Genomic DNA, 24,144 nt, shown 5'->3' on the forward strand with positions numbered 1-24,144 from the left:
TACTTAGAAGGCCAATAACGACACTGGAAGTCAATGTTAACACTCATCATGGTTTTAAGCTGGTTTGCTGTCTGACTTGTTTGATTTGGTGTGAATACAGTCAAAGCCTTACTCAAAACCTTCTCAACATCCAACATCACGAGTCAACAATATACAACTGAAAAGCGGTTTTATGACGAAAGACCACCGTGTCTTTCCTGCAGCTGATCTCCGTCCCTCTGGATGCAGCTGTCCCTCCCACGCTGCAATTGCTAATTTACCCATCAATCTTTTATAATAACGCAGATTTAATGTTTACTGAGAATTCTCCAGTCCACCAAAACCAAAAAACAGCTGAAATGTCCCAATAAATCTGTTCCCCCCCCCCCTGGTGGGACTCAATTTCACTCCAGGGAGGAAAATAACTAAGCTCTTTATTTCCCGTCTTGGTCATTTTCTCAAATTAACACACACACAAACACACACACCAATGAAACTCTTTTCATATTCATTTCAGCTCAACACAGGTCCAGTCTGCTGCAGTTCACACAACTCGCATATCGAATCACATCATGGGCAACCGAAACTTTCAAACTTTCCTTCAGTGTATCCACATTTAATAAACATATTTTGGGCAATTGATTATAATCAGCCCATTCACCTCCTTCAGATTTTCTCCTCTAACCAAAGCATTATTTAAGTCATTAATGAGAAGTGTGTCACATATATAGACAGTGTTGGTCAGCCTTCAGTTTGGGGCTTTCTCCACTATTACAGCACGTTGGATTAGAGGTGGAGTTGTTCATTAGCAGCTATAAAGTTGTTTTCATATTCGTATTAAGTGAACAGTGTGGAATTATTTTTACTTTTAAATCTCTGAATCATAAACGTAAAAGATAAGACACCCGGAGGTTTTAGGGCTGACTGACCATCGACTGGTCAAGTCAGTCACCTCAGGAACCTTCTTTAAAGTTCTGACTTCTCATACTAGGAAAAAAAAAAAAACCCATGTGTTATAACATCAATTTTGACTTTGCTCTCTTCAAGTGTCCCTGCAAGCCAAGACAGAGAGCCACCCTGCACAATACTAGAGACCCTGAAACTGAGGCAAAGTCCTAAGGACTGCAAATGATGTGCTGCCACATATCAAACGATGACTGCTGTGTATAACTTTGTCCTCTATAATTGCTGATTGCAAACAATCTCATATTTTGAGTTAAAAGTCAGGGCTCGTTCTATCACCATCACGTTCTTGTTTCATTTTAAATCCAACATCATGCTGGAGTAAGTTAAATATGTATGCATGTCTTTCAATTTACTCATCAACCATTCGTCCAATCGGTTTCACACCTGGTGGATGCACTTGGCAGGACCCAAGGAGTGCAGTGCGAAGTAGTTTGGATGAGTGGGTATCACTCTCAACACTTAGTGACTATATGAATGCTCAGAGGCACCCTCCTCCTACACAAGCAAGAAAAATTGTGACACTTAGCCTCATAACCTTACAATATACTTCAAATTGAAGAGAAGTACTGACGCCCACTCCTCCCTAATTAAGAAAAATGCTGCATCCATGTTCCTCCTGTCCCTGGGTCCTCAAAGACTCTGCTCAAACCTGACATCAAAGACCAACTTAACTATTCCATCTGTCTCCCTTGTCCCTGAGCCTAAGATGCCTAATCCTGATTCAAGATCTTTTTTGTGAAGGTGGCCTCATCTGAACTCTGAGCCAAAGCCAGAGCTTACCACATACAAAAAAAAAAAAAGGCCAAAACATATGCTTTTCACCAAAAAAGAAGTTAGTCTGGAACCCATTCACTTTCATGTCAAAAACCTTGAGCTTAATTTCAATGTAGGACTTTTCTTTGAGCATGCAGTGTTTTCACACCTAACTCGTTTGGTTTGTTTAAAACAAACTGTTCCGCTGGTCAGCAGGGGGTTCATTTGGACATCTTAGAAAGAAGTCAGTTGAACTTTGGTGCACACTGAAGGACTTAACGGAGACGGCTTGAAAAGGTGGGTCCTGGAGTGCTGTCAAGCTGTCCACTGGTCTGTGTAAGCCATGTGTATATTCCTGTAGTTCATTTGGTAATCATTGGAAACATATATGCACACTAGAGTGGATATTTTCCCCTTTGGTATGAATAGGTTAGAAGCTGTTAAAGCTGCTCTGCTTGTATCCTGTTTCATGTAATTGGCAGGTCATTAAATCCATTAAAAAAGTGTGTGACAGCATTCACAGTAATAAGGCTCATCAAGACTCAGTAAGACGCCTCATTATTACGTGAACATAACATGTTTGGTAGACTTCGCTTCAGGTTTGCTCTATTTGGTTTGTTTGGAACAGGAGCCGAACTAGAACTGAAGTGCCACCATGTTTCATTGTTTTTCCCCCCCTTTTGGTGTGGAACAAATGAACCAAACTGCAGATGTGAAAGCAGCCTATAATAACACTTTTTTAAATTGGGTATTTTAATGTTTTAAATGCATAAAACAATTGAACATTTTGCTTTTCATGTGTGAAGACTGTCTAAATTCAGAAAATTAAAAGCCATTGACCAAAGAAGCAGTAATAATTATTATTATTAGAATTTATGTGATGATTTGGGAACAAATTACAACATAATATTGATGTATGGTCAATAAAAGTCTTTTTTAAAAAAAGTGCAAAATAATGTGTATGCACAAAACTGTATTTGTGGAACAGCTGTGTCTATTATTAATACTTAAAGACCTTGTTTTACTTGAAAGCCGCTGTATCAAAAGTGTCTTTCGCTCAGTCATTCGCACATATAAAGCCAATTCAAGCGTCACATTCAGTGGGTCTACAGCCAAGAGACCACACACTCCCAACACAGCTCCATTCACTTTACTAGCACACATGGAGGCCAAATGTACAGTCAATCTCAGTAGCCTCCAACTGACAAATCACACTGAAACACATAGAACACCTCCGCTGGCTGCTAGTCGCTTCATTTAGGCAGGCTCTAATTAAGGGGCTTTGATAGCTTTTAAAGGTGTTCACTCTAATCAAATTAACTGTGAACTACCTCGAAAGGAGCCCTTTAGAGGATTCCTGTGGTTTACAGTAGGACTGATTGAATTTTACTACGGTATATTTCGGTTAAAAAATTTTGAGGTCCGGTGAAAGGGCGAAATGAGCACCAGAAGGTTCCTTGAGGAGTTTCCTGTGGCTTTTTACAGGGTTCAAGTGCTTTTCTTATGCAAGCATATGTGGACAATATACTACTCATTCCTTTCTCACTATTCTACTGGTCTACAGGTGCTCCTAAACAACAATTCTGGTTTATACATTTACAAAAATGAGTATTATGAGAAAGGAAACGCATACATCTCATTTGTTAGATATCAACAATGTGATTTGGTGAGTAATACCGAACATAATTCTAACTTTTTTTATTGACAAGAGAACTTCACAGGACCCCTTGTGCTCAACCAGCCGCAGAATGAGCTCCTGCTATACAGTAGTTACTAATCTGTTGTTAGAAATAGTATTAGTGGCTGAGTAAGTTTTACACCAGATGCAGAGGCAAACTGTAACAAATATGAGATTCTTTTTGATCGCCGTCTACTTTCAGACAGCTGGTATCCGCCTCATCAAGATCATCTCTATCTCACACACAGGTACACTAGAACCACTACGTTAAATATCAACATATCCTCCTGGCCATAAACCTAACATCATAAGAAACACTACAGAGAATGACAGCAAATCTGTGTAGTTTTTAAATGGTTCCAGCATTGTGGTGGAAAAATATATATCTGCTCCGTCATGTGTGAGATTTTTATTCCCCCAGCCTCTAAGAGATAACAATATGCAAAGTTTTTTAAAATACTTGCCTCAGGATTTCTAGTTTGTCTTCAGAATCTATTGAAAACCAATTTTTTGTGCCCCTGGTTCAATCAGGAAACAATCAGATGGGGCACAGGGGAAATGTTAATGGTGAAACTGGTGTCACTCACAACAGTACAAAGTTTTTGTATTCTTCTTTTGAATTGTCAAACCAATGTGACTGGATTTAAATTTCTGCTCATATTTTATTTCTTCCTTTTTTTTAAAAAAAAAAAAAAAAAGCAAAACAAACAAACAAAAAACTAGTTTCCTATATTTGGACTTTTTGTTTTCACTGATAATAGAACTAATATTATATATAGCTAATATTCATGTCATTATAGTTATTCTAGACTAATCATTCTCATCATCAGTTTTGTATTTACTTTGCTACAAAAGACCAACAGAATGCTAGCCTTAACTCAAATAAAAAATTTAAGAAATTTAAGTCCATGGTACATATTAGTGAATATTCTTATTACTGAAACATATTTACATGTATTCATCATGAAATTATTAATTAATTATTAATTATAGCCAGTTCAGAACTCGTTTGCAGCAAAGATCTATAGCCCCAGCTTGGTCTCGCATGAATTTCATTCACATATCTCTGAAAAAAACCGTTCTTTTCATTTTAACTACTCACTTTTAGCAAAAGTGCACATATCTTAAATGTCGATTAAATCTTCAGAACCTTGTGAAAAATTCGGCATATATTTACAAGTGATTACTTACTTAATTGCCCATAAGTTTCAACTTTTAAAAGTGTTTCTCCCTGCTTTTTTTCGCTCCCCATTGGCGGCTGAGGCTTTTCACCTGACGTGTCACTGCAGGACAAAAGTAGCTGCGGCTCATAAAATTAGGCTAATAATGACTCCGTTTGGTTATTATTTACAATATAGATCAATGAACCCTGACAAAGACAGCGGTGGAAGAAAATTAATAATGTACGCTATAATTTGGGCCTATTTCACACCAAGTATTATTATAAGGTGTTAAACATTTTCCATTCTTCTGAACCTAAACATTAAACTTGAGTAATCATGCTTTAGCAGTCATCACTGGCTTTGAAATTTATCTATTTTAAAGCCGATTACAAAATTAGATTTATTTAAAATTTTTTGGCGACCCCTAGTGGACAGTGTGAAAGTAAAAGGTGTCACAGGTTGTTCAAGAGTTAAAATTAAGCTTCCACAAGGGAAACATTGTTTAGAATTATATGCTGCAAAATGGTTGTCAAGATAAAAGTCATCTAAAAATACTAATATGTTTATTAATACTCTAAGAGTCGCAGTGTCAGGGGTGTCAAGTAAGACAAAGTATCACATCGTAAATATTAGAGAAGCTAATTTCAGTTCTGTAAAACTGTTAACCAGTTAAAACAAGTCATTGAGTTTAAATCAGTTCAAAGTTAAAAGACAATGAAAACAAAAATCAATTTAAAGCATCTCCATAACATTATTTTGTGGCCTTTCAAAATACTCTAGAGTAAGTGTATTGGATAATACAATATCTTATGTATTTCACGAGTATTTTATATATTTAAAAATAATAATAATAATAATAATTTGAGCCATGTGGCATAAAAAGTGACACACTGTTTTGGTACTAATTCCATGACCTTTTTCTTTTCAAATAATGATCATAAGGTTTGTAGTTCAATTGTCTTTACTGTAATAAAAGCAGCTAGTTTAAATCCTTATGATCCATCACTTCACTGTCACTTCATTTTAATCAATATCTATATCATATCTAGATTAATCAATATCTTTATTATACGTTTGAACTATTGGAGCTGAACATTTTACTGTAGATTTCAGTCTGCTATTACAAACCTGCAGATTACAAACTTTTCAAGTGTTCAGTAAACGCTCACTCACTTTTTAAGAAGTCACTGTGCTTGCGGGGGAATAAACTCCATCCATTAGTGAAAAAGAGTGAATCCAGCCTGAGAGAATACGAATTTCCCAAGGTTTCCCTTTGTGACAGAAACTGCACAGCGGTAGAAAGAGCAAGGAGATATAAAGACAAGAAGTGAGCGGGGCACACTGCTGCTTCCTGCCAAGAAAAGAGCAGTAAAATGACACATGGAGAGAGAGAGAGAGAGAGAGGGAGGAGGGAGGGAGGGAGGGAGGAGGAGGAGGAGAGAGAGATGCGGTTTGGAAGAGAGACAGGCTGACATACCTTTAAAAATAGTCACATCTATTATTGTCTTCAAATAATCATCTTTAACTCTACTCTCCAGCAGGGTATTGCTATTTAAATAAAATCAGAATGCAAAAGAAGCACTTTGTGTGTGTGTGTGTGTGTGTGTGTGTGGGAAGAAGAGAGTTACTGTTTTATTTTAGAAAGCCGTGCGCTAAATAAATTATGTGATCACATATTTAGAAAGAATAATTAATTTCCTAGATGTCACGAGAGCACAGGAGGAGGAGGAGGAGAAGTGGAAAGAAAGTGAGGTATCAGTGTTACAAGGATTCAGTATATATATAATGTATAATGTATGGACAGCAGGACTGTATGAATCTGTATGTGGTGATCACAGGCTCTGTACTGAAGACATGCACACAATATTGAAAAAGTTACAAATGATCGGAATGCACATGATAGAGCAGTCGATTGCCTGCCCCCTATTGGTGGAAAACATTAAAGGACAAAAAATATAGACAAAAATGCCTTCCTTGCAAGTCCTTCCTCCCTCACTGCAGTCTGTAACTTGCAGCAATTTGATTATCTGGAGAAATTTGGATGAATGTCAAACTGTATGGATCTGAATCAGAGAACCTAATGGGTGATATAATAATTAATCAGTGTCTCATTTACAATCTTTACGGAAACCTTGTGCATCATTATCATTATTATTTTCAGGCTAGCTTGAGATTTTAGTGTCACTCTCAATGTTTGTTTTTACGATTAAGGTAAAAATTCTCAGATTAATGTCTGCCGTCACAGTAATGCATGTCACTAAGTTGACTTCTTTGTGTTTTCTCGTCTCACAGGTTCCCATGGATCGTGTTTAGACCTCCTGCTGTGGTCATGCTTGACACAGACTGCTGTTATATTTGCTATATTACTACTACTACTACTGTTATCTTTATTACCATTGTTAATATTGTTTTTTTTATCATTTCAATACTCTTATTTTTGTTTTTATTATTTACATTTCTGTCTTAAATGTTATAAAACTTCCAATTTAATCTCAGAAAACTAATTCCAAATTCTGGTCATCTGATTTTTGCCTCAAAATTCCCAGACTAAAATCGAGACGAAGTGTAAAAGTCAAAAAAAGTCTTGAACTTTCTTGAAAATATATTTTATTACATATTCTGCCTGTCCATCACTTACATGTTTCTTAGTATGTCTGTCCAAATAGCAGGGCTTTTGTTCGCCAGCAGTGGTCAGCTTTCCTTGATTTAGTCACCTATCATTACTACTCAGCCTGTCTGCCTTCCTGTTGCTCCTCCCCTGTGGTTTGTTTGTGTGTGTGTGTGTGTGTGTGTGAATGCGCGCGCACACAAACTGCCAACACTTGTCTGTCCTACATCATCTTAAGCGTCTTTGACAACCTACCACAAGTCCCTCACCATAGGCAGGAGGTGTGTGTGTGTGTGTGTGTGTGTGTGTGTGTGATGGTATGCATGGCAATTAAACAGTGCTTTCACAAGGTTGCTATGAAGACAAGCCAGCTCTTATTACCTGTAACAGCAAATGTTGATGTCCTGCATGTGTCCTTGTCTGAGCTTTTTATGTACCAACTAAAATATATATGAATTTGTATTAGATATTAAACATGATCTATTCTACATTTTGACTGAGACAACTTTATATGAAATTGACCATGAAATTTGCTGATAATTTTCCTGATGAATAGGTTTTATCGTTTGGTCGATGAAATGTGGGGAAAAAAAGGGAAAAGTGATTGTGGCAAATGATCAATATTGTCACTGATGTTCTTTCTGATATGAACGGTCATCAAAATTCTTTCCAATTAATTTTGTAGTAATTGTTGCACCTCTAATCTACTGTATGTCTTATTTTCATTGTTGCGGTGACCAAAAGTACTTCTCACTCAGCACAGATTCTACTTTACTTTGACTTAACACAGTAGAATGTAGAAAAACCTCTGAGGAGCTTTTTCACTGTGGACATGCTGCCCTCTTGTGGTGCTGAAGGAAATTGCATGTAGGCCTCACATCTCACCTACAGTAACAGCTATGTTTATCCATTAATTATTAGAGCATATACCAAACTGACATTTGGTATTAGCCTCAGGTTTGTTAAGAGAGCTCAAAAACATCCCCTTAAGCTTTGTGAAAATTCACTGAAGTTGAGCAATCAGTGCATCTCCAAAATTACAAAATAGTCTCTTGGTACCATACTCACACAAAGTTGGCCATTTTCAATTTTGGTGGTTTTTTAATCGTAATGCACACAAATGTTTACAGAAGCAGTTGTTTTGTTAAACCAATGTGCATCAGTATGAATATTTGTGGTTTATTTTGAAGGCGTTTTTTTTTTTTTAGTTTTTTTTCCGTTTTGTATTTTGTATTATAAACTTTTTGTACTATCATTTAGATGTTTGTTTACAGGAATAATTGAGTTTTGCTCACGTTAACAGTTACACAAGTCTAGAGTGTGATTTCACTGATTCGTCTACATCCTGCATCGTCAGAAGTAATTTACAGTGTGCTGTCATTCTGTTGCTGCTGTCATTGTAATACATTTATTTAAATCTGACCCATAAGTGTGGCTTGTGTTTAGGTTATTATACTGCTTATAAATGTAGTGAAGTAAAGGGTAACAATGGTTAAAAAAAACGGGCAATCATAGTGGAGTGGAAGTGTGAAGAAACGCGTTAGAGCTTAATTTAAACGCAGCAAAATACAAACTTTCCACAAGAGGGCGCCATTTCACACCTCACGGCCCATCCCGCCTTATATTTCTTCCTAACGTGCTATGAGTTTAGTAAAGCTAACCTTGATGTTTCACAATATAGCTTCCTGAATACGCCGAAAATGAGTCAGGTCACAATTTAGGTTCCTTCGTGAGTTATTGTACATTTTTAGATTAAGTTTAAATGTAACTTGCTCGCGGGTGTATGGTAGTGTTTTTGTTCACGTTGAACTGTTTTTTCATGCAAATTTTACTGCAAAACTTCAAAAATACGTGTCGCACCTGTTCCCGTGTACAAAATGCTTCAAACAGGGATTGGACTGCGCATTTGCTTTTGTTTTGAAACGGCGGAAGTACTTCCTCTAACTGTAACACACAGCTTGACAGGGTCACGCTGCAAATCCAGCCGGATGTTTTGAGTCGCCAGTGTGTGATGGGAACATTTCCTCGTTTTGTTTGTTTGTTTGTTTTAAAGAAAAACTTCTCCAGCGGCGGCCATTGATCAGGTGAGTACCCCCAAACATTGTTAGCCGGCAAGAGCCGCAGAGAGGTCGTGACGGTGTTGGTTTGGTTTATTGCGCGTTCACCCAACATTTATAATATAGTTTGTGCTTCAACAGGCAAGGGGACGGGGATGCGTTTAAAGGCAGCATCGATCATTTACTTTGATGTGTTCAAGTGCGCCTCATTGTGGGAAAGTCGCTAGTTTAAATGCTACAAGTGGCTAATCTTGGTTTGTGTATTTTAGGGCCTGTGAGACTCCTGTTTTCCCATGTAATGTTATAATGTGCTACAATTAATGTTATAGTTAAGTCTGATGTTAAAGAACCTTTGAGTTTTAAGGGTCACTCCGGGAGTGGGAAGCCGTGTAGTAAAAGTGCAAAGCTAAACCAATCTAAACCTTGGAAATGAGTTTTAACGATATGAATGTTCATATTAGTAATAGTGTTATATAAGAGCCACTTTGAAAAGAAAAAAAATACTATTTTAACATGATCAGTAGTGTTTTTAACCTCAGACTTATGAGAAAGAGGTCGCCGTCCGGGCTCGTGTCGATGCAGTGAGACCTTCACCTGCTACCTGGAAATAAAGCCAAACGCAGGACAAGCAAGGAGGCTGACAAACCGAAGGTAGTGTTAGATTTTTCACTTGTTTACTTATATGTCAAGTTAAAAGTTTGGTCCAGACTTTCTCTACTTGGAAAGTGTCATGAGACAACTTTTGGTGTGATTTGGCGCGATACAAACCGAACTGAATTGCAGTGAAATTATAGTTAGTGGCTGCTTTATTAAAAGGGTTATTGAATTCATTCTTATGCCGAAAATAGTTACAGGAAGCTCTCGCTCCTTCATGAAAAATGGAAACATCTTTATATCAATGAGATATTATAATGGGGATATATTAGAATAAACCAAAAGTTAATGAATTGGAGTTCCTTCCAACAAAATGCTTCCTGGGAGCTGGAACACACTGCAACACATAACAATAAATATATAATATAATAACAAAAATATGTTGTATATACTTGTATGTGTGTATACTTGTTGATATGTGCAGTTGCCCGTCACAGCCACAAGAGGGCGCTTCAGATGGAGGCGACCTACAGGTCTGAGCTCCACCTGATGGGGAGCAGAGCGACGACCCGCCTGAAGCGACTCGGAGTCACAGCTTGCGAATCACCGGCAGAGGACTGCGAGTAGACACCGGAAATGCACAGGAAAACGTTTCGGTTTCCACATTTGTGGCAAATGATCAATATTGTCACTGATGTTCTTTCTGATATGAACGGTCATCAAAATTCTTTCCAATTAATTTTGTAGTAATTGTTGCACTGTATGTCTTATTTTCATTGTTGCGGTGACCAAAAGTACTTCTCACTCAGCACAGATTCTACTTTACTTTGACTTAACACAGTAAAATGTAGAAAAACCTCTGAGGAGCTTTTTCACTGTGGACATGCTGCCCTCTTGTGGCGCTGAAGGAAATTGCATGTAGTTAATGGCCTCACATCTCACCTACAGTAAAAACAGCTATGTTTATCCATTAATTATTAGAGCATGGACCAAACTGACATTTGGTATTAGCCTCAGGTTTGTTAAGAGAGCTCAAAAACATCCCCTTAAGCTTTGTGAAAATTCACTGAAGTTGAGCATTCAGTGCATCTCCAAAATTACAAAATAGTCTCTTGGTACCATACTCACACAATGTTGGCCATTTTGAATTGTGGTGGTTTTTGAATCGTGATGCACACAAATGTTTACAGAAGCAGTTGTTTTGTTAAACCAATGTGCATCAGTGTGAATATTTATGGTTTATTTTGAAGGCAAGGTTTTTTTTTTTAGTTTTTTTCCGTTTTGTATTTTGTATTATTAACTTTTTGTACTATCATTTAGATGTTTGTGTACAAGAATAATTGAGTTTTGTTCACGTTAACTGTTACACAAGTCTAGAGTGTGATTTCACTGATTCGTCTACATCCTGCATCGTCAGAAGTAATTTACAGTGTGATGTCATTCTGTTGCTGCTGTCATTGTAATACTTTTATTTATATCTGACCCATAAGTGTGGCTTGTGTTTAGGTTATTATGCGGCTTATAAATGTAGTGAAGTAAAGGGTAACAATGGTTAAAAAAAACGGGCAATCATAGTGGAGTGGAAGTGTGAAGAAACGCGTTAGAGCTTAATTTAAACGCAGCAAAATACAAACTTTCCACAAGAGGGCGCCATTTCACACCTCACGGCCCATCCCGCCTTATATTTCTTCCTAACGTGCTATGAGTTTAGTAAAGCTAACCTTGATGTTTCACAATATAGCTTCCTGAATACGCCGAAAATGAGCCAGGTCACAATTTAGGTTCCTTCGTGAGTTTTTGTACATTTTAGATTAAGTTTAAATGTAACTTGCTCGCAGGTGTATGGTAGTGTTTTTTTCACGTTGAACTGTTTTTTAATGCAAATTTTACTGCAAAACTTAAAAAATACGTGTCGCACCTGTTCCCGTGTACAAAATGCTTCAAACAGGGATTGGACTGCGCATTTGCTTTTGTTTTGAAACGGCGGAAGTACTTCCTCTAACTCTAACCCACAGTTTGACAGGGTCACGCTGCAAATCCAGCCGGATGTTTTGAGTCGCCAATGTGTGATGGGAACATTTCCTCGTTTTGTTTGTTTGTTTGTTTGTTTTAAATAAAAACTTCTCCAGCGGCGGCCATTGATCAGGTGAGTACCCCCAAACATTGTTAGCCGGTAAGAGCCGCAGAGAGGTCGTGACGGTGTTGGTTTGCACGCGCGTGTTTGGTTTATTGCGCGTTCACCCAACATTTATAATATAGTTTGTGCTTCAACAGGCAAGGGGACGGGGATGCGTTTAAAGGCAGCATCGATCAGCCATTTTACTTTGATGTGTTCAAGTGCGCCTCATTGTGGGAAAGTCGCTAGTTTAAATGCTACAAGTGGCTAATCTTGGTTTGTGTATTTTAGTGCCTGTGAGACTCCTGTTTTCCCATGTAATGTTATAATGTGCTACAATTAATGTTATAGTTAAGTCTGATGTTAAAGAACCTTTGAGTTTTAAGGGTCACTCCGGGAGTGGGAAGCCGTGTAGTAAAAGTGCAAAGCTAAACCAATCTAAACCTTGGAAATGAGTTTTAACGATATGAATGTTCATATTAGTAATAGTGTTATATAAGAGCCACTTTGAAAAGAAAAAAAATACTATTTTAATATGATCAGTAGTGTTTTTAACCTCAGACTTATGAGAAAGAGGTCGCCGTCCGGGCTCGTGTCGATGCAGTGAGACCTTCACCTGCCACCTGGAAATAAAGCCAAACGCAGGACAAGCAAGCAGGCTGACAAACCGAAGGTAGTGTTAGATTTTTCTCTCGTTTACTTATATGTCAAGTTAAAAGTTTGGTCCAGACTTTCTCTACTTGGAAAGTGTCTTGAGACAACTTTTGGTGTGATTTGGCGCGATACAAACCGAACTGAATTGCAGTGAAATTATAGTTAGTGGCTGCTTTATGAAAAGGGTTATTGAATTCATTCTTATGCCGAAAATAGTTACAGGAAGCTCTCGCTCCTTCATGAAAAATGGAAACATCTTTATATCAATGAGATATTATAATGGGGATATATTAGAATAAACCAAAAGTTAATGAATTGGAGTTCCTTCCAACAAAATGCTTCCTGGGAGCTGGAACACACTGCAACACATAACAATAAATATATAATATAATAACAAAAATATGTTGTATATACTTGTATGTGTGTATACTTGTTGATATGTGCAGTTGCCCGCCACAGCCACAAGAGGGCGCTTCAGATGGAGGCGACCTACAGGTCTGAGCTCCACCTGATGGGGAGCAGAGCGACGACCCGCCTGAAGCGACTCGGAGTCACAGCTTGCGAATCACCGGCAGAGGACTGCGAGTAGACACCGGAAATGCACAGGAAAACGTTTCGGTTTCCACATTTGTGGCAAATGATCAATATTGTCACTGATGTTCTTTCTGATATGAACGGTCATCAAAATTCTTTCCAATTAATTTTGTAGTAATTGTTGCACCTCTAATCTACTGTATGTCTTATTTTCATTGTTGCGGTAAAAGTACTTCTCACTCAGCACAGATTCTACTTTACTTTGACTTAACACAGTAAAATGTAGAAAAACCTCTGAGGAGCTTTTTCACTGTGGACATGCTGCCCTCTTGTGGCGCTGAAGGAAATTGCACGTAGTTAATGGCCTCACATCTCACCTACAGTAAGAACAGCTATGTTTATCCATTAATTATTAGAGCATGGACCAAACTGACATTTGGTATTAGCCTCAGGTTTGTTAAGAGAGCTCAAAAACATCCCCTTAAGCTTTGTGAAAATTCACTGAAGTTGAGCAATCAGTGCATCTCCAAAATTACAAAATAGTCTCTTGGTACCATACTCACACAAAGTTGGCCATTTTGAATCGTAATGCACACCTTATGTTGAAAATGTTTACAGAAGCAGTTGTTTTGTTAAACCAATGTGCATCAGTATGAATATTTGTGGTTTATTTTGAAGGCGTTTTTTTTTTTTTTTAGTTTTTTTTCCGTTTTGTATTTTGTATTATAAACTTTTTGTACTATCATTTAGATGTTTGTGTACAGGAATAATTGAGTTTTGCTCACGTTAACAGTTACACAAGTCTAGAGTGTGATTTCACTGATTCGTCTACATCCTGCATCGTCAGAAGTAATTTACAGTGTGCTGTCATTCTGTTGCTGCTGTCATTGTAATACTTTTATTTAAATCTGACCCATAAGTGTGGCTTGTGTTTAGGTTATTATGCTGCTTATAAATGTAGTGAAGTAAAGGGTAACAATGGTTAAAAAAAACGATCAATCATAGTGGAGTGGAAGTGTGAAGAAACGCGTTAGAGCTTAATTTAAACGCAGCAAAATACAAACTCTCCACAAGAGGGCGCCATTTCACACCTCACGGCCCATCCCGCCTTATATTTCTTCCTAACGTGCTATGAGCTTAGTAAAGCTAACCTTGATGTTTCACAATATAGCTTCCTGAATACGCCGAAAATGAGCCAGGTCACAATTTAGGTTCCTTCGTGAGTTATTGTACATTTTTAGATTAAGTTTAAATGTAACTTGCTCGCAGGTGTATGGTAGTGTTTTTGTTCACGTTGAACTGTTTTTTAATGCAAATTTTACTGCAAAACTTAAAAAATACGTGTCGCACCTGTTCCCGTGTACAAAATGCTTCAAACAGGGATTGGACTGCGCATTTGCTTTTGTTTTGAAACGGCGGAAGTACTTCCTCTAACTCTAACCCACAGTTTGACAGGGTCACGCTGCAAATCCAGTCGGATGTTTTGAGTCGCCAATGTGTGATGGGAACATTTCCTCGTTTTGTTTGTTTGTTTGTTTGTTTTAAATAAAAACTTCTCCAGCGGCGGCCATTGATCAGGTGAGTACCCCCAAACATTGTTAGCCGGCAAGAGCCGCAGAGAGGTCGTGACGGTGTTGGTTTGCACGCGCGTGTTTGGTTTATTGCGCGTTCAACCAACATTTATAATATAGTTTGTGCTTCAACAGGCAAGGGGACGGGGATGCGTTTAAAGGCAGCATCGATCAGCCATTTTACTTTGATGTGTTCAAGTGCGCCTCATTGTGGAAAGTCGCTAGCTTAAATGCTGCAAGTGGCTAATCTTGGTTTGTGTATTTTAGGGCCTGTGAGACTCCTGTTTTCCCATGTAATGTTATAATGTGCTACAATTAATGTTATAGTTAAGTCTGATGTTAAAGAACCTTTGAGTTTTAAGGGTCACTCCGGGAGTGGGAAGCCGTGTAGTAAAAGTGCAAAGCTAAACCAATCTAAACCTTGGAAATGAGTTTTAACGATATGAATGTTCATATTAGTAATAGTGTTATATAAGAGCCACTTTGAAAAGAAAAAAAATACTATTTTAATATGATCAGTAGTGTTTTTAACCTCAGACTTATGAGAAAGAGGTCGCCGTCCGGGCTCGTGTCGATGCAGTGAGACCTTCACCTGCCACCTGGAAATAAAGCTAAACGCAGGACAAGCAAGCAGGCTGACAAACCGAAGGTAGTGTTAGATTTTTCACTTGTTTACTTATATGTCAAGTTAAAAGTTTGGTCCAGACTTTCTCTACTTGGAAAGTGTCATGAGACAACTTTTGGTGTGATTTGGCGCGATACAAACCGAACTGAATTGCAGTGAAATTATAGTTAGTGGCTGGTTTATGAAAAGAGTTATTGAATTAATTCTTATGCCGAAAATAGTTACAGGAAGCTCTCGCTCCTTCATGAAAAATGGAAACATCTTTATATCAATGAGATATTATAATGGGGATATATTAGGATAAACCAAAAGTTAATGAATTGGAGTTCCTTCCAACAAAATGCTTCCTGGGAGCTGGAACACACTGCAACACATAACAATAAATATATAATATAATAACAAAAATATGTTGTATATACTTGTATGTGTGTATACTTGTTGATATGTGCAGTTGCCCGTCACAGCCACAAGAGGGCGCTTCAGATGGAGGCGACCTACAGGTCTGAGCTCCACCTGATGGGGAGCAGAGCGACGACCCGCCTGAAGCGACTCGGAGTCACAGCTTGCGAATCACCGGCAGAGGACTGCGAGTAGACACCGGAAATGCACAGGAAAACGTTTCGGTTTCCACATTTGTGGCAAATGATCAATATTGTCACTGATGTTCTTTCTGATATGAACGGTCATCAAAATTCTTTCCAATTAATTTTGTAGTAATTGTTGCACTGTATGTCTTATTTTCATTGTTGCGGTGACCAAAAGTACTTCTCACTCAGCACAGATTCTACTTTACTTTGACTTAACACAGTAAAATGTAGAAAAACCTCTGAGGAGCTTTTTCACTGTGGACATGCTGCCCTCTTGTGGCGCTGAAGGAAATTGCACGTAGTTAATGGCCTCACATCTCACCTACAGTAAGAACAGCTATGTTTATCCATTAATTATTAGAGCATGGACCAAACTGACATTTGGTATTAGCCTCAGGTTTGTTAAGAGAGCTCAAAAACATCCCCTTAAGCTTTGTGAAAATTCACTGAAGTTGAGCAATCGGTGCATCTCCAAAATTACAAAATAGTCTCTTGGTACCATACTCACACAAAGTTGGCCATTTTGAATCGTAATGCACACCTTATGTTGAAAATGTTTACAGAAGCAGTTGTTTTGTTAAACCAATGTGCATCAGTATGAATATTTGTGGTTTATTTTGAAGGCGTTTTTTTTTTTAGTTTTTTTTCCGTTTTGTATTTTGTATTATTAACTTTTTGTACTATCATTTAGATGTTTGTGTACAGGAATAATTGAGTTTTGCTCACGTTAACAGTTACACAAGTCTAGAGTGTGATTTCACTGATTCGTCTACATCCTGCATCGTCAGAAGTAATTTACAGTGTGCTGTCATTGTAATACTTTTATTTATATCTGACCCATAAGTGTGGCTTGTGTTTAGGTTATTATGCTGCTTATAAATGTAGTGAAGTAAAGGGTAACAATGGTTAAAAAAAACGGGCAATCATAGTGGAGTGGAAGTGTGAAGAAACGCGTTAGAGCTTAATTTAAACGCAGCAAAATACAAACTCTCCACAAGAGGGCGCCATTTCACACCTCACGGCCCATCCCGCCTTATATTTCTTCCTAACGTGCTATGAGCTTAGTAAAGCTAACCTTGATGTTTCACAATATAGCTTCCTGAATACGCCGAAAATGAGCCAGGTCACAATTTAGGTTCCTTCGTGAGTTATTGTACATTTTTAGATTAAGTTTAAATGTAACTTGCTCGCAGGTGTATGGTAGTGTTTTTGTTCACGTTGAACTGTTTTTTAATGCAAATTTTACTGCAAAACTTAAAAAATACGTGTCGCACCTGTTCCCGTGTACAAAATGCTTCAAACAGGGATTGGACTGCGCATTTGCTTTTGTTTTGAAACGGCGGAAGTACTTCCTCTAACTCTAACCCACAGTTTGACAGGGTCACGCTGCAAATCCAGTCGGATGTTTTGAGTCGCCAATGTGTGATGGGAACATTTCCTCGTTTTGTTTGTTTGTTTGTTTGTTTTAAATAAAAACTTCTCCAGCGGCGGCCATTGATCAGGTGAGTACCCCCAAACATTGTTAGCCGGCAAGAGCCGCAGAGAGGTCGTGACGGTGTTGGTTTGCACGCGCGTGTTTGGTTTATTGCGCGTTCAACCAACATTTATAATATAGTTTGTGCTTCAACAGGCAAGGGGACGGGGATGCGTTTAAAGGCAGCATCGATCAGCCATTTTACTTTGATGTGTTCAAGTGCGCCTCATTGTGGGAAAGTCGCTAGCTTAAATGCTGCAAGTGGCTAATCTTGGTTTGTGTATTTTAGGGCCTGTGAGACTCCTGTTTTCCCATGTAATGTTATAATGTGCTACAATTAATGTTATAGTTAAGTCTGATGTTAAAGAACCTTTGAGTTTTAAGGGTCACTCCGGGAGTGGGAAGCCGTGTAGTAAAAGTGCAAAGCTAAACCAATCTAAACCTTGGAAATGAGTTTTAACGATATGAATGTTCATATTAGTAATAGTGTTATATAAGAGCCACTTTGAAAAGAAAAAAAATACTATTTTAATATGATCAGTAGTGTTTTTAACCTCAGACTTATGAGAAAGAGGTCGCCGTCCGGGCTCGTGTCGATGCAGTGAGACCTTCACCTGCCACCTGGAAATAAAGCTAAACGCAGGACAAGCAAGCAGGCTGACAAACCGAAGGTAGTGTTAGATTTTTCACTTGTTTACTTATATGTCAAGTTAAAAGTTTGGTCCAGACTTTCTCTACTTGGAAAGTGTCATGAGACAACTTTTGGTGTGATTTGGCGCGATACAAACCGAACTGAATTGCAGTGAAATTATAGTTAGTGGCTGGTTTATGAAAAGAGTTATTGAATTAATTCTTATGCCGAAAATAGTTACAGGAAGCTCTCGCTCCTTCATGAAAAATGGAAACATCTTTATATCAATGAGATATTATAATGGGGATATATTAGGATAAACCAAAAGTTAATGAATTGGAGTTCCTTCCAACAAAATGCTTCCTGGGAGCTGGAACACACTGCAACACATAACAATAAATATATAATATAATAACAAAAATATGTTGTATATACTTGTATGTGTGTATACTTGTTGATATGTGCAGTTGCCCGTCACAGCCACAAGAGGGCGCTTCAGATGGAGGCGACCTACAGGTCTGAGCTCCACCTGATGGGGAGCAGAGCGACGACCCGCCTGAAGCGACTCGGAGTCACAGCTTGCGAATCACCGGCAGAGGACTGCGAGTAGACACCGGAAATGCACAGGAAAACGTTTCGGTTTCCACATTTGTGGCAAATGATCAATATTGTCACTGATGTTCTTTCTGATATGAACGGTCATCAAAATTCTTTCCAATTAATTTTGTAGTAATTGTTGCACTGTATGTCTTATTTTCATTGTTGCGGTGACCAAAAGTACTTCTCACTCAGCACAGATTCTACTTTACTTTGACTTAACACAGTAAAATGTAGAAAAACCTCTGAGGAGCTTTTTCACTGTGGACATGCTGCCCTCTTGTGGCGCTGAAGGAAATTGCACGTAGTTAATGGCCTCACATCTCACCTACAGTAAGAACAGCTATGTTTATCCATTAATTATTAGAGCATGGACCAAACTGACATTTGGTATTAGCCTCAGGTTTGTTAAGAGAGCTCAAAAACATCCCCTTAAGCTTTGTGAAAATTCACTGAAGTTGAGCAATCGGTGCATCTCCAAAATTACAAAATAGTCTCTTGGTACCATACTCACACAAAGTTGGCCATTTTGAATCGTAATGCACACCTTATGTTGAAAATGTTTACAGAAGCAGTTGTTTTGTTAAACCAATGTGCATCAGTATGAATATTTGTGGTTTATTTTGAAGGCGTTTTTTTTTTTTAGTTTTTTTTCCGTTTTGTATTTTGTATTATTAACTTTTTGTACTATCATTTAGATGTTTGTGTACAGGAATAATTGAGTTTTGCTCACGTTAACAGTTACACAAGTCTAGAGTGTGATTTCACTGATTCGTCTACATCCTGCATCGTCAGAAGTAATTTACAGTGTGCTGTCATTGTAATACTTTTATTTATATCTGACCCATAAGTGTGGCTTGTGTTTAGGTTATTATGCTGCTTATAAATGTAGTGAAGTAAAGGGTAACAATGGTTAAAAAAAACGGGCAATCATAGTGGAGTGGAAGTGTGAAGAAACGCGTTAGAGCTTAATTTAAACGCAGCAAAATACAAACTCTCCACAAGAGGGCGCCATTTCACACCTCACGGCCCATCCCGCCTTATATTTCTTCCTAACGTGCTATGAGCTTAGTAAAGCTAACCTTGATGTTTCACAATATAGCTTCCTGAATACGCCGAAAATGAGCCAGGTCACAATTTAGGTTCCTTCGTGAGTTATTGTACATTTTTAGATTAAGTTTAAATGTAACTTGCTCGCAGGTAGTGTTTTTTTTCACGTTGAACTGTTTTTTAATGCAAATTTTACTGCAAAACTTAAAAAATACGTGTCGCACCTGTTCCCGTGTACAAAATGCTTCAAACAGGGATTGGACTGCGCATTTGCTTTTGTTTTGAAACGGCGGAAGTACTTCCTCTAACTGTAACACACAGCTTGACAGGGTCACGCTGCAAATCCAGCCGGATGTTTTGAGTCGCCAGTGTGTGATGGGAACATTTCCTCGTTTTGTTTGTTTGTTTGTTTGTTTTTAAATTAAAAACTTCTCCAGCGGCGGCCATTGATCAGGTGAGTACCCCCAAACATTGTTAGCAAGAGCCGCAGAGAGGTCGTGACGGTGTTGGTTTGCACGCGCGTGTTTGGTTTATTGCGCGTTCACCCAACATTTATAATATAGTTTGTGCTTCAACAGGCAAAGTGACGGGGATGCGTTTAAAGGCAGCATCGATCAGCCATTTTACTTTGATGTGTTCAAGTGCGCCTCATTGTGGGAAAGTCGCTAGTTTAAATGCTACAAGTGGCTAATCTTGGTTTGTGTATTTTAGTGCCTGTGAGACTCCTGTTTTCCCATGTAATGTTATAATGTGCTACAATTAATGTTATAGTTAAGTCTGATGTTAAAGAACCTTTGAGTTTTAAGGGTCACTCCGGGAGTGGGAAGCCGTGTAGTAAAAGTGCAAAGCTAAACCAATCTAAACCTTGGAAATGAGTTTTAACGATATGAATGTTCATATTAGTAATATCGCCTGAAATGTCACAATTCTGTCAGAAGTAAAACAGTGTTATGTGCTTGTTTTTCTGCATGATAGCGAAGTGGGATGAAAGCGGGCTCGTGTCGATGCAGTGAGACCTTCACCTGCCACCCAAGTGCCACCTGGAAATAAAGCCAAACGCAGGACAAGCAAGCAGGCTGACAAACCGAAGGTAGTGTTAGATTTTTCACTTGTTTACTTATATGTCAAGTTAAAAGTTTGGTCCAGACTTTCTCTACTTGGAAAGTGTCATGAGACAACTTTTGGTGTGATTTGGCGCGATACAAACCGAACTGAATTGCAGTGAAAGTATAGTTAGTGGCTGCTTTATTAAAAGGGTTATTGAATTCATTCTTATGCCGAAAATAGTTACAGGAAGCTCTCGCTCCTTCATGAAAAATGGAAACATCTTTATATCAATGAGATATTATAATGGGGATATATTAGGATAAACCAAAAGTTAATGAATTGGAGTTCCTTCCAACAAAATGCTTCCTGGGAGCTGGAACACACTGCAACACATAACAATAAATATATAATATAATAACAAAAATATGTTGTATATACTTGTATGTGTGTATACTTGTTGATATGTGCAGTTGCCCGCCACAGCCACAAGAGGGCGCTTCAGATGGAGGCGACCTACAGGTCTGAGCTCCACCTGATGGGGAGCAGAGCGACGACCCGGCTGAAGCGACTCGGAGTCACAGCTTGCGAATCACCGGCAGAGGACTGCGAGTAGACACCGGAAATGTACCGGAAAACGTTTCGGTTTCCACATTTGTGGCAAATGATCAATATTGTCACTGATGTTCTTTCTGATATGAACGGTCATCAAAATTCTTTCCAATTAATTTTGTAGTAATTGTTGCACCTCTAATCTTCTGCATGTCTTATTTTCATTGTTGCAGTGATCAAAAGTACTTCTCACTCAGCACAGATTCTACTTTACTTTGACTTAACACAGTAAAATGTAGAAAAACCTCTGAGGAGCTTTTTCACTGTGGACATGCTGCCCTCTTGTGGCGCTGAAGGAAATTGCACGTAGTTAATGGCCTCACATCTCACCTACAGTAAAAACAGCTATGTTTATCCATTAATTATTAGAGCATGGACCAAACTGACATTTGGTATTAGCCTCAGGTTTGTTAAGAGAGCTCAAAAACATCCCCTTAAGCTTTGTGAAAATTCACTGAAGTTGAGCAATCAGTGCATCTCCAAAATTACAAAATAGTCTCTTGGTACCATACTCACACAAAGTTGGCCATTTTGAATTGTGGTGGTTTTTTAATCGTAATGCACACAAATGTTTACAGAAGCAGTTGTTTTGTTAAACCAATGTGCATCAGTATGAATAGAAGGCGTTTTTTTTTTAGTTTTTTTTCTGTTTTGTATTTTGTATTATTAACTTTTTGTACTATCATTTAGATGTTTGTGTACAGGAATAATTAAGTTTTGCTCACGTTAACAGTTACACAAGTCTAGAGTGTGATTTCACTGATTCGTCTACATCCTGCATCGTCAGAAGTAATTTACAGTGTGCTGTCATTCTGTTGCTGCTGTCATTGTAATACTTTTATTTACATCTGACCCATAAGTGTGGCTTGTGTTTAGGTTATTATGCTGCTTATAAATGTAGTGAAGTAAAGGGTAACAATGGTTAAAAAAAACGATCAATCATAGTGGAGTGGAAGTGTGAAGAAACTCGTTAGAGCTTAATTTAAACGCAGCAAAATACAAACTCTCCACAAGACGGCGCCATTTCACACCTCACGGCCCATCCCGCCTTATATTTCTTCCTAACGTGCTATGAGTTTAGTAAAGCTAACCTTGATGTTTCACAATATAGCTTCCTGAATACGCCGAAAATGAGTCAGGTCACAATTTAGGTTCCTTCGTGAGTTATTGTACATTTTTAGATTAAGTTTAAATGTAACTTGCTCGCAGGTGTATGGTAGTGTTTTTTTTCACGTTGAACTGTTTTTTAATGCAAATTTTACTGCAAAACTTAAAAAATACGTGTCGCACCTGTTCCCGTGTACAAAATGCTTCAAACAGGGATTGGACTGCGCATTTGCTTTTGTTTTGAAACGGCGGAAGTACTTCCTCTAACTGTAACACACAGTTTGACAGGGTCACGCTGCAAATCCAGCCGGATGTTTTGAGTCGCCAATGTGTGATGGGAACATTTCCTCGTTTTGTTTGTTTGTTTGTTTGTTTTAAATAAAAACTTCTCCAGCGGCGGCCATTGATCAGGTGAGTACCCCCAAACATTGTTAGCCGGCAAGAGCCGCAGAGAGGTCGTGACGGTGTTGGTTTGCACGCGCATGTTTGGTTTATTGCGCGTTCAACCAACATTTATAATATAGTTTGTGCTTCAACAGGCAAGGTGACGGGGATGCGTTTAAAGGCAGCATCGATCAGCCATTTTACTTTGATGTGTTCAAGTGCGCCTCATTGTGGGAAAGTCGCTAGTTTAAATGCTACAAGTGGCTAATCTTTGTTTGTGTATTTTAGGGCCTGTGAGACTCCTGTTTTCCCATGTAATGTTATAATGTGCTACAATTAATGTTATAGTTAAGTCTGATGTTAAAGAACCTTTGAGTTTTAAGGGTCACTCCGGGAGTGGGAAGCCGTGTAGTAAAAGTGCAAAGCTAAACCAATCTAAACCTTGGAAATGAGTTTTAACGATATGAATGTTCATATTAGTAATATCGCCTGAAATGTCACAATTCTGTCAGAAGTAAAACAGTGTTATGTGCTTGTTTTTCTGCATGATAGCGAAGTGGGATGAAAGCGGGCTCGTGTCGATGCAGCGAGACCTTCACCTGCCACCTGGAAATAAAGCCAAACGCAGGACAAGCAAGGAGGCTGACAAACCGAAGGTAGTGTTAGATTTTTCGCTTGTTTACTTATATGTCAAGTTAAAAGTTTGGTCCAGACTTTCTCTACTTGGAAAGTGTCATGAGACAACTTTTGATGTGATTTGGCGCGATACAAACCGAACTGAATTGCAGTGAAATTATAGTTAGTGGCTGCTTTATGAAAAGGGTTATTGAATTCATTCTTATGCCGAAAATAGTTACAGGAAGCTCTCGCTCCTTCATGAAAAATGGAAACATCTTTATATCAATGAGATATTATGATGGGGATATATTAGGATAAACCAAAAGTTAATGAATTGGAGTTCCTTCCAACAAAATGCTTCCTGGGAGCTGGAACACACTGCAACACATAACAATAAATATATAATATAATAACAAAAATATGTTGTATATACTTGTATGTGTGTATACTTGTTGATATGTGCAGTTGCCCGCCACAGCCACAAGAGGGCGCTTCAGATGGAGGCGACCTACAGGTCTGATCTCCACCTGATGGGGAGCAGAGCGACGACCCGGCTGAAGCGACTCGGAGTCACAGCTTGCGAATCACCGGCAGAGGACTGCGAGTAGACACCGGAAATGCACAGGAAAACGTTTCGGTTTCCACATTTGTGGCAAATGATCAATAATTGTCACTGATGTTCTTTCTGATATGAACGGTCATCAAAATTCTTTCCAATTAATTTTGTAGTAATTGTTGCACC

The 24,144-nt window shown here is 38.4% G+C and overlaps 4 long non-coding RNA genes across 12 annotated transcripts; all 4 read left to right on the forward strand.

Annotated features, from left to right (window-relative positions):
• Positions 1-9,001: 9,001 nt before the first annotated feature.
• Positions 9,002-24,047, forward strand: LOC124055500. Of its 6 annotated transcripts, none has more exons than XR_006842665.1 (5): positions 9,002-9,231; positions 20,613-20,727; positions 21,155-22,811; positions 23,337-23,440; positions 23,868-24,047. It is a non-coding gene; the product is annotated as an uncharacterized LOC124055500 (long non-coding RNA). The 6 variants fall into 6 exon arrangements; XR_006842667.1 differs by having other exon boundaries at positions 20,618-20,727; XR_006842668.1 differs by lacking the exon at positions 9,002-9,231 and adding an exon at positions 19,809-20,091.
• On the forward strand, positions 11,588-13,321 carry LOC124055506. Of its 2 annotated transcripts, none has more exons than XR_006842675.1 (3): positions 11,588-11,944; positions 12,461-12,587; positions 13,015-13,321. It is a non-coding gene; the product is annotated as an uncharacterized LOC124055506 (long non-coding RNA). The 2 variants fall into 2 exon arrangements; XR_006842674.1 differs by having other exon boundaries at positions 11,593-11,944; positions 12,476-12,587.
• Positions 13,334-16,341, forward strand: LOC124055511. 2 transcript variants are annotated; one of them, XR_006842684.1, is made up of 3 exons: positions 13,334-14,680; positions 15,196-15,322; positions 15,750-16,341. It is a non-coding gene; the product is annotated as an uncharacterized LOC124055511 (long non-coding RNA). The 2 variants fall into 2 exon arrangements; XR_006842683.1 differs by having other exon boundaries at positions 15,211-15,322.
• LOC124055510 lies at positions 16,697-19,049 on the forward strand. Of its 2 annotated transcripts, none has more exons than XR_006842682.1 (3): positions 16,697-17,387; positions 17,904-18,030; positions 18,458-19,049. It is a non-coding gene; the product is annotated as an uncharacterized LOC124055510 (long non-coding RNA). The 2 variants fall into 2 exon arrangements; XR_006842681.1 differs by having other exon boundaries at positions 17,919-18,030.
• Positions 24,048-24,144: the final 97 nt, after the last annotated feature.

Source organism: Scatophagus argus, chromosome 24 (assembly GCF_020382885.2).
Source record: "Scatophagus argus isolate fScaArg1 chromosome 24, fScaArg1.pri, whole genome shotgun sequence".
Classification (NCBI taxonomy): domain Eukaryota; kingdom Metazoa; phylum Chordata; class Actinopteri; family Scatophagidae; genus Scatophagus; species Scatophagus argus.